The sequence below is a fragment of the Lepisosteus oculatus genome, chromosome 14, assembly GCF_040954835.1.
Source record: "Lepisosteus oculatus isolate fLepOcu1 chromosome 14, fLepOcu1.hap2, whole genome shotgun sequence".
Lineage (NCBI taxonomy): Eukaryota > Metazoa > Chordata > Actinopteri > Semionotiformes > Lepisosteidae > Lepisosteus > Lepisosteus oculatus.
Genome location: NC_090709.1, coordinates 26,627,539 through 26,638,864, shown reverse-complemented (window position 1 = coordinate 26,638,864; position 11,326 = coordinate 26,627,539). Strand labels below are relative to the sequence as shown.

The 11,326-nt window shown below is 40.2% G+C and overlaps 3 non-coding genes across 3 annotated transcripts; all 3 read right to left on the bottom strand.

Moving 5' to 3' along the window:
• Positions 1-6,307: 6,307 nt before the first annotated feature.
• trnaw-cca (transfer RNA tryptophan (anticodon CCA)) lies at positions 6,308-6,379 on the bottom strand. The gene has a single exon. It is a non-coding gene; the product is annotated as a tRNA-Trp (tRNA).
• Positions 6,380-7,819: 1,440 nt separating this feature from the next.
• Positions 7,820-7,893, bottom strand: trnan-guu (transfer RNA asparagine (anticodon GUU)). Its single transcript has one exon. It is a non-coding gene; the product is annotated as a tRNA-Asn (tRNA).
• A 1,609-nt stretch (positions 7,894-9,502) lies between these two features.
• trnaw-cca (transfer RNA tryptophan (anticodon CCA)) lies at positions 9,503-9,574 on the bottom strand. Its single transcript has one exon. It is a non-coding gene; the product is annotated as a tRNA-Trp (tRNA).
• Between the last annotated feature and the right edge of the window lie 1,752 nt (positions 9,575-11,326).

The window sequence follows — 11,326 nt, the reverse complement described above, 5'->3', positions numbered from 1 at the left end:
ATAGAGAAACATGATCAGATTTTCCCCCTGTTCAGAAAAAAAGATCTGAAGTACTGTACTGTATACTAGTTTGTCACTCTTCTCATCCCCTCTTTGCTAAATGGCTTTTGAATCGAGTCACATGAAGACAGAGGTGAAACAGCCCTGTCGCAGTACACAAATATAATTATATCTTATTAATTTCTTGAGATACGTGATTCTTTTGATACAGTCTTTGCTGTGCTCTAGAGGATCCTTGTGATATTTCGAGCTCTTGGTGAATGATAAGTGTCGCAGTTTAAATCATTTTCGTAATTAGAAATTATGGAACGCTCTGTTAAAAGCAAGGGAGTTTTTATGTCCGCTGCAGTTTTTTTGCAACATGAATATAATTATATCGTTATTAATTTCTTGAGATACGCGATTCCATATTATATTCCCTTTTAATCAAATTCTAAAAGTATGCTTGTTGTCTCCGGTATCACGTTAGTTAAAGTCTTCGATGCTTAAAATGTTTAGGGAGAAATGGAATACTGGTGTGTATGTCTTCTTTAAAGTACCGAGACCAGCCATATACTGTATGTTTAAGTTCCAAAATTAATATCGTTTATGGACTTCACACGCGTTGCAATATGCTCCTATTCTTTTTATGCTCAGGCACTAAGATTTCCCTTCAGAGGTAAAATTCCATATAAATATTAAATACTACAATGGACACAGTAAAGACGTTTACTGTAAATCTTTCTACGACAGACCAACGGACCACGAGTGCCCCTGTCAGTCAACCAATCACATACCGCGGTACCCCGCGTCATCTTGTGTCACGATGCGCGACGCCGTAGCCAATTACCTCCAGTACGTGTCTGTACCGCGCACTTTGAATGGCTGCATCTGTAGATGAATATTTTTGGCACAGCTGTTACAACAAACAGGCAAATAAACTTTTTTTATTATTCCATTCGAGCTGTAGTTTTGAAAATGTTTTTTTCCATTCATTAAATAATACAAAACACAAACCCACCATAAACGTCTGACCATTGTTATTCCTGAATTATAAGCTCGTACCCACGTACTGCGAAATTCGTGCAAGAGTCACAGCTGGTAGGCAGTTCAACGAATATGATGCTTTTCAGGGGCCGAGTATTAGACACGTGTTATCGTGCGGAGCTTAGTCTTCCTCTAACGCAGTCTTTGCCTCGGACCACCCCTCTTGGCACATTAGCCCTTTAATTTTCGATTTTCTGTATAGAACACCGAATATCTTGAGGAAGTCTGTCAAGCAATGACTGCTGGATAATTGAGGTGAAAACATTGGTTCAAAATCAACATCCTCTGCTATTGCCGTTGATTCTTTGAGAGTTTCTTCAAGTTCTTCATTTGACCTTCAATATTGAGGGATATTGAGCATAATACCGTACTATTTGTAGCTTTCTTTTGATCGCCCGTTTTATTAAAATGCCAGCCTCTTTTACAATTATTTAGATGTTTGGCAAGGTGTAATAGCCCCCCTCGCATCCTCAGCTAAAATATTTCAAAAGTACAACAAAATTACATTATATTGAACAGCATTTATGTTAACATTTATATTCAAATTAAAGTAAATATACGAAAATATTAAAATACAACTTCGGCGATCTGTCGTTTTTGCTTGTCAAGTTCTCAAACAATTTTGCGTTGTATTTTAAATTACTTTAGCTGAAGATGCAACGGGAGCATAAGTGAATTCTCCCGCCACCCACTGGAACATATAATTCCATGGGTGAATACTAACTTTCTCGCAAGTTGCCAATATCGGAAATTATTGGAAATTCCCGGTAATGTTGACTCTGGTACTCAATTGTTTACTACTACAAATATCAAAATAGTTCAGGTTTTGCGGAACAATTAAATTTTTGCGGTGATGATGTTTACTATAGGAAGAAGTGCGTCCCTGGGTGGGATCAAAAAACCCACCTTGGGGTTAATAGCTAAACACGCTAACCGATTGCACCACAGAAATGCTTACACCTTGATTTTTTTCATTTACATACTTTTGGTGAACAAAAAAATTCACTCGCATTTCATCTTTCGCAAGCTATATGATTTAAAAAAAACAAGTTGTTCTTCAAAGGAAATGAATAAACGCATTAAACCAAATCAAGACCTCTTTGAGTGTTCCAAATTACATGTTCTGTAAAACAAGACAGGAAAAAAAGGTACCGCTGGAATTCGGATCCAGGATCTCCTCTTTATGAAATAGGTGTTTTAACCAGCTTTACCACAGCACCGGCAGAACACTATTCTTATACAGGTGGGTACCCACCCTCAAACCTTTGTTCTCCCGCTACTTTACCTTTGAATACTGCCCTGTCTCTCTCACACCTGAAGAAGGCTCCACGGCCGAAACGTTGTGTTCTCTTTCTTCTTTTTTTCAGCATGGAATAAACCTATTACCTATTCTTATACAGCCGCTTGGACACACCGCTCTGAGACATCTGAGGTCGATGTGCTGAGCCTGGTCGCCGAGCAAAATCATGCCCGGGGGGGGCAGCTTTCATGATGTGGTTGCCGAGTGGTTAAGGTGATGGACTGCTAATCCGTTGTGCTTTGTACGCGTGGGTTCGAATCCCATCCTTGTCGGTTTATGTCTTCGACTTGTGATCTGTTTCTAAGTTGTACTTGCTTTCTTTAGCTACTGTAGTAGAGCAGTAATATTTCTAGCATTGGCTGAACATGGCTTACAGCTGTTAGGAATCCCTGGTGGGAAGATACACGGATCCTGTGCAGACGCAGGCACGGGTGATAGATGAGGCAGGCGAACAAACCAAAACGAGAGGCAAGGTCGTAGTCAAAAGGCGAAAGGCAAGTCGTAATCCAGGAAGTTCTCCGGTAGCAGGCAGTCCGAGGCGAGAGGCGTGGTGCAAAGTCGAAAAGGCAGAAGGGGAATCCAAAATCCAGAATAAACGAGGTACGGGGAAAAACGCCAGGTAGAGCTCTCAAGGAGTAGACTCAATACCGAGCAGAGGGAAGCAGGTGAAGATGGTTTAAATAGCAGTGCGCACCGCACAGTGAGTGTGCGCAGGTGGTTTAACTCGTACGGCGGTGTTTGTTAATAATCACCCGCTGCTGGGGCTGATTAGCTCGCTTACGCTTTGGTCTTGACTGCCTGGTGGTCGTGATAACAGCAGTAGCTGACAGATATAGTCTCTTAATATTTAGGTTAAATTTATGCTTTGTACTGCTTTCACCTGATATTAATAGTAGTCCTGATGAACGATTTAGGGACATGGCGCATCTTGAAAATGTTCTTGTTAATTTCAGTTTGGAAAAAATGCACTCACCAGAACCAGAAACTGGTCGTATCTGCAAAATGCGCAATGCAATAGCATGTCCTGTCTTGCTATGAGTCCTTATCTGTTACAGGAGGCGTTGTAGGACTTTTTAAGCTCAGAAAAAGCTATCAATTCATCTTACATTTCTACTCCATCAATATTAGCAATGTTATCTTTACTAAGCTCTAAATAAATGCAAATTTTAAAATACATTTTAAAATAAATGCTATTCCATATATTGTAACTTTTTGGTATTTAGAATTTTTATCTGAGGATGCAAGGGAAAGTATTATACAAATGTGAAAGAGGGTTGTATTTTAATACAATTTTCCATCAAAAGAAAACCAAAATCCGTATGATATTACCGTCAATATCCCTCGATACATTATTTTAAACCAGACATAATGAAAGACGTAGTAACTAGACACACCTACAAAACACATGAATAGTAGCGGCTCTGAACTCAATGTGGTGCTGGATGGGAATGCAATACAAACGCCAATGGCACAATGGATAATGTGTCTGATTACGGATCAGAAGACTGTAGGTTTGTACTCCTTCCTGGTTCGTGAAAAAGCTTTTAAACCACACTACTCAACACTGACATCGTAGGGTGTGCGGTCCTACACAACCTTACTATCGACTGGATGAGTCTTCTGTTCAATCTCCGATTCTTTCCGCACATTCCTGCTATTTCACCACCGTTATTGTAGGACAACAGCCACAGACACGAGAAGATACACTATTCCGAACAAATGTCTTAAAAAATCACGTTGACAATACGTTTTTTGTTTCTTTAAGGTAACCTAACTTTTGCCTGTAAAGTTCACATTATTTTCTGTAGCCGCAAATCCCCAATATTTCTGCTGTCTCCTGAGAAACACAAGCATGGAGTCAAATCATATTAAATAACACAACACATCTATTAATTTAATACCCAGATGTGACAGAACACATGTAAGACTTACACACAGCCTTTATTTTGCGATAGTGAATTTGCAGGTATCCTGGGGAGGGAAGAGAACTGATATTAAGGAAATACATATTTAAAGGGGATATACGTCTTAAATGTGTTTTGTCACATCTGGGTGTTAACTGAATATTTTTTTAGCATTATTTGTTGTGTTTTGACTCTATACTTGTGTTTCTCAGGAGACAGCAGAAATATTGATGTTTACATTTATATTCACATTCCCGTTGATATTGACTTAGGTACTCAACTATTTACTTGTAGTTTGACTCGTGTCAAAAGTTGAAAATCTTTGCAAACATCAAGATGGCTAAGGACGTGCAAAGAAACTCAATCACATTTAGAGAAGGTAATGTTTAGATCGGATTAATTCGAAGTGTGTCTCTGGGTGCGTTTGATCTACGAACGTTGTGTTTAACTGAAGCACACCCTGACTGAGTGTGCCATAGAAACTGACACATGTCGTATTTTTCTACATTCACAGATTTTTGGCTAAAGTAAAAAAAAATCGTTGTCATTTTCTTCCCAGCTGGCAGTAATTCTTTTGCACTGATAACAAAGATAAGCATTTTAGCTTTCGCAATGTGTGGAGTTCTTGAAAAACAAGTTGTGCCAAAAACGAAATAAACACCTCCATTAAACTTAATGCAGAAGCATGTTGTCTATAACAGTAAACGATGCAAGAAGACAGGAAGAAAGGCACCGCTGGGATTTAAACCCAGGATCTCGTGTTTATTAAAGAGGCGCTTTAACCATCTAAGCCACGACACCGGCAGAACTCTCTTCTTTTACTGCCACTTGGACACACCGCTCTGAGACACCTGCGTTTAGTAAGCACTGAGTCCGCCGGCTGAGCAAGCTGCCTCCTTTACACGGAACAGGAGCCCTGACCGTAAGAGAAATGAAGAGATATGGCTTTTATCGGGCACTTTTCATGTCCAATGCACTTGACATCTCCCAAGGGGGACAGAGTTCATTAACGACACTTTTCCTTTCTTTCTTCTTTCTGTACACTTTGATGAAACAAAACGAGAAATCATGTAAGGGAAAATGTCTTTTTTCATGGAGAAAACATGCACCGGAAAATGTTGTGTTTAGAAGAAGTGAGTTAACATGAAAAGTGACCTAATTTACCAGAGCAAATGCTCACCAAGCAAGATCTGCTTTACTACTAGAGAGAAGTAGAGTGAAAGACGTGATCATTTCACGCCGCTGTGGAACGAAACGCTTTTGTCTTGGAATTCTAAATCAATTAGAAATTCAGAGCGACACATAAAGGCTTTGTCTGCTTAAAAGTGATGATTTTTTAAAACTAAAAAAAAATGTAGAAAACACGTTTCTCACTTAGAAATTTAAGATGGGGGTGGGGTATTACTAGTAACGGCACTGAACTCACCATGGTGCAATTAATTTACGTGACGGGCTAGTGGTTTAATGGATAACGCGTCTGATTTCGGTTTATAAGATTGTCGATTCGACTTCTACCGGGGTTGTGTGATTCAAATCAGGCTCCTCAGAAATAGATGTCTGTTATGTAAATGAACCCCACCTGAAAGCAAACGTTGGGTCTGGGTTCCTTTCTTTCCTGCATGAAATAGCAAATCGTTACAAAAACAAAAACACCAACTAATGTCCAATAGTCCAATAGTTAGTCATTTAAGTAAACATGAATATACTGTAAGGTCTTGGTACATGGGAGTGGATTTCAACCACAATTAAAAGAAGGGCAAATTATAATTACAGGCTTCAGACACTTTTTCATACAAAAGTGACCAAACACTCCCTAACTTTCAGGTTTGCTTGAACCTGTAACAGAAAAGCGGTTTGAAACTTCCATTCTCTGATGTCACTGTCTCTAAAGTCGGACGTGATGTTTCGCGGATGTGCAGTGTGCCTTTTCTCTTGTCGTGTTCAAGATGAAATGCTGCATAAGCTCCTGACTGGGTGTTCTGTACTGTTCAGATTACCTAGGTGGTGTACAGCTAAAACCCAACTGCATGGTGTGAATTCCAGGTTTGGCACCAGCAGCACCTGCAAACACATCAGCTGACCTCGACATGATTTGAACACGCGACCTTCTGATCTGGAGTCAGACGCGCTACCGTTGCGCCACGAGGTCACTTGCGACACGTGCTTTTAATTCACCCAAAGAGAAATATCAGCGTCCCTGAAAAAGATTGTTTTCATTCTCTCCTGTGAGGAGCGCCGCTCTTCCAACGAGGGTCTCTTCATCCCAGACCACAGATTATTCCTCCCGCCCGGCTCTCTCACGGAGAGCAGACACACTGTCTCCACTAATGTGTTTACTACATCTATAGATCTGACCCCCTACAGCCCCGATATTCCTGGACAGGATATTTACCACCAGCCTGGTGAACTTCTCATCTTGACCTCTCCCAGGAGGAGCACAATTAACACAGAATCCTCTCTCCATTTAGCAAATAACACAAAAAACTGTTTACCTGTCAAGACAGAAAACCAGGCTGCTCCAGGTGAGGCTTAAACTCACAACCTCGGCATGAGTCCACTGAATATGTCATTTTACATGGCCTGAACCAGGAAAGAGATTGGAAGTCAAGAAGTTATGGTTTTGTTTTAATACTTGCCTACTCTTTTAATTTTTCGGTCAAATCTTTTATTTGGGAGTACTTTAAATGGATGTTAATCTTTGTCCCAATGCACGATTCTGGGCCATGGTGTATCTTGAATAATGTTCTTATAGGCTTCAGTTTGGAAAAGTGCGGTCTTCAGAAGCTACTGAAACCGCTAATGGTTTCATAACACTTAATGCAAAAGCAACGTTCGGGTTTGAAAAATAATATTTCTTGCTATGAATACAAACACTGTTACAGGAGGCGTGTTAGGGCTATTTTAGCTTAGATCATCAATTCATCTTACATTTCTTCTCCATCTATATCAACAGCGTCATCGCTACTGAGCGCTAAAGGCAGGTCCTGGCAATACAATCTTCTTTAGAAAACATTTTTAAAACTATTTCCACTACCATACATAAAGTAAAAGATACCGATTGCACACAACTCATAAAATCTCTTTTCCAGGGACGTTGTAGCTAGATGCAAATTCCAATCGAAAATGTATCAGCTTTAAAATTTTCTTTTGGATCCACAGGACGATCAGCATGAGACTCAAAATATACCTGTGTTTGATTGTACAGCATAGATTGTACAGCATTTATGTTTACATTTATGTTACAATTAAGGTAAATATATCAAAATATCAACATCCAACTTCACAGTGCTAAGGTACTGTAACAGTGCTTGTCAAATTCTCAAACAAATCTGCGTTGTATTTCTAAACTCTTTTAGCAGAGGACGCAACAGGAGTATAAATGATATCTCCTGCAAGCCATTCAAAGATACTTTTCCAAGAGTGAATATGGATTTCTGGGGAGTTGCGGTGTTGATCACTATTGGACTTCCCCGGTCTCAAGTGTTGTTGTTGGACACGGGCAAAAGACTCGCATTTTCTGCAAATATAAAGAGGGTTAAGGTTTCAGCTTTAGCGGAGACAGTGTTTACATTGACAATAATAAGAAGATCGTCCCTGGGTGGGTTTAAACCACCAACCTTTCAGTTAACAGCCGAACGCGCTCGCCAATTGCGCCACAGAGACTGATGAGAGAAGCTTTTCTCCATTCGCACCTTTCCGGTCAAAAAATAAACATTGCTTGCATTTTCTTGCCAGTTGGCAATATTCCTACTGCTCTGATAGCAAAGAATTACATTTCATTTTTCACAAGCTGTATGAATTTCTTGAAAAACAAGTTGTTGCAGAAAGGAAATAAATTCATGCTTTAAACTAAATCAAGCCCTATGTGGTTGTCCAAGATGGTAGTTTCTGCACAAAAAGACAGGAAGAAAGGCACAGCTGGGATGTGGAGCTAGGATCTCCAGTCAACGAGACAGGTACTTAAACCACCTCAGCTACGGTGCCGGCAGAATTCTCCTCTTTTATAGCCGCTTGGACACACCGCTCTGAGCCATCTGCATTCAGTAAGCCCTGAGTCTGCTGGCTGAGCAAGCTGCCTCCTTTACACGGAACAGGAGTCCTGACCGTAAGAGAAATGAAGAGAAATGGCTTTTATTGGGCACTTTTCATGTCCAATGCGCTTGACATCTTCCAAGGAGGACAGAGTTCATTAACGACACTTTTCCTTTCTTTCTTCTTTCTGTACACTTTGATGAAACAAAACGAGAAATCATGTAAGGAAAAATGTCTTTTTTCATGGAGAAAACATGCACCGGGAAATGTTGTGTTTAGAAGAAGTGAGTTAACATGAAAAATGACCTAAGTTACTGGAGCAAATGCTCACCTAGCAAGATCTGCTTTACCACTAGAGAGAAGTAGAGTGAAAGACGTGATCATTTCACGCCGTTGTGGAACGAAACGCTTTTGTCTTGGAATTCTAAATCAATTAGAAATTCAGAGCGACACATAAAGGCTTTGTCTGCTTAAAAGTGATGATTTTTTAAAACTAAAAAAAAAATGTAGAAAACACGTTTCTCACTTAGAAATTTAAGATGGGGGTGGGGTATTACTAGTAGCGGAACTGAACTCACCATGGTGCAATTAATTTACGTGATGGGCTAGTGGTTTAATGGATAACGCGTCTGATTTCGGTTTATAAGATTGTCGATTCGACTTCTACCGGGGTTTTGTGATTCAAATCAGGCTCCTCAGAAATAGATGTACGTTATGTAAATGAACCGCACCTGAAAGCAAACGTTGGGTCTGGGTTCCTTTCTTTCCTGCATGAAATAGCAAATCGTTACAAAAAAAAAACACCAACTAATGTCCAATAGTCCAAAAGTTAGTCATTTAAGTAAACATGAATATACTGTAAGGTCTTGGTACATGGGAGTGGATTTCAACCACAATTAAAAAAGGGCAAATTATAATTACAGGCTTCAGACACTTTGTCATACAAAAGTGACCAAACACTCCCTAACTTTCAGGTTTGCTTGAACCTGTAACAAAAAAGCAGTCTGAAACTTCCATTCTCTGATGTTACTGTCTCTAAAGCCAGACGTGATGTTTCACAGATGTGCAGTGTACCTTTTCTCTTGTCGTGTTCAAGATGACCTGCTGCATAAGCTCCTATCTGGGTGTTCTGTACTGCACTGTTATTTCATTCAGATTACCTATGTGGTGTACAGAGAAAACCTGACTGCATGGTATAATTTCCAGGTTCAGCACCAGCAGCACCTGCAAACACACCAGCTGACCTCGATGTGATTTGAACACACAACCTTCTGATCTGGAGTCAGACGCGCTACCGTTGCGCCACGCGGTCACTCGTGACAAGTCCTTTTAATTCCCCCAAAGAGAATAACAGTAATGCTAGAATAACTAGTATTAAAACTAATAATACTACTGTTAATTCTCTAACAGTAACACTATAATTATAAATAATATTTACATGAATATTAACATTAAAACTAAAACTATCAGTAGCGCTATCATCATTAATACTCACATGAACACTAGCATTAAAACAACCAGTTGTACTCTCATTAATATTGATATGAATACACTAGTATTAGTATTTGTTGCTACCCATGACGTTACATCGCTCTTTGTGATGAACGAGATACACCTAGACGCGCACAGTGACGTGGCGCCTGTCCCCGTGGTTACCATACTTATGATTTATAAACACGGGAAAAAATACATGTAAACTGTTACTTACAGTGCCTTGCGAAAGTATTCGGCCCTCTTGAACTTTTTAACCTTTTGCCACATTTCAGGCTTCAAACATAAAGATATAAATTTTTTATTTTATGTGAAGAATCACCAACAAGTGGGACACAATTGTGAAGTGGAACGAAATCTATTGGATTTTTGAAACTTTTTTAACTAATAAAAAAATGAAAAGTGGGGCGTGCAAAATTATTCGGCCCCCTTGCGTTAATACTTTGTAGAGCCACCTTTTGCTGCGATTACAGCTGCAAGTCGCTTGGGGTATGTCTCTATCAGTTTTGCACATCGAGAGACTGAAATTCTTGCCCATTCTTCCTTGCAAAACAGCTCGAGCTCAGTGAGGTTGGATGGAGAGCGTTTGTGAACAGCAGTTTTCAGCTCTTTCCACAGATTCTCGATTGGATTCAGGTCTGGACTTTGACTTGGCCATTCAAACACCTGGATACGTTTATTTGTGAACCATTCCTTTGTAGATTTTGCTGTATGTTTGGGATCATTGTCTTGTTGGAAGATAAATCTCCGTCCCAGTTTCAGGTCTTTTGCAGACTCCAACAGGTTTTCATTCAGAATGGTCCTGTATTTGGCTGCATCCATCTTCCCCTCAATTTTAACCATCTTCCCTGTCCCTGCTGAAGAAAAGCAGGCCCAAACCATGATGCTGCCACCACCATGTTTGACAGTGGGGATGGTGTATTGAGGGTGATGAGCTGTGTTGCTTTTACGCCAAACATATCGTTTTGCATTGTGGCCAAAAAGTTCGATTTTGGTTTCATCTGACCAGAGCACCTTCTTCCACATGTTTGGGGTGTCTCCCAGGTGGCTTGTGGCAAACTTTAGACGAGACTTTTTATGGATATCTTTGAGAAATGGCTTTCTTCTTGCCACTCTTCCATAAAGGCCAGATTTGTGCAGTGTAAGACTGATTGTTGTCCTATGGACAGACTCTCCCACCTCAGCTGTAGTTCTCTGCAGTTCATCCAGAGTGATCATGGGCCTCTTGGCTGCATCTCTGATCAGTCTTCTCCTTGTCTGAGCTGAAAGTTTAGAGGGACGGCCAGGTCTTGGTAGATTTGCAGTGGTCTGATACTCCTTCCATTTCAAGATGATCGCTTGCACAGTGCTCCTTGGGATGTTTGAAGCTTGGGAAATCTTTTTGTATCCAAATCCGGCTTTAAACTTCTCCACAACAGTATTACGGACCTGCCTGGTGTGTTCCTTGGTCTTCATGATGCTCTCTGCGCTTTCAACAGAACCTTGAGACTATCACAGAGCAGGTGCATTTATACAGAGACTTGATTACACACAGGTGGATTCTATTTATCACCATCAGTCATTTAGGAAAACA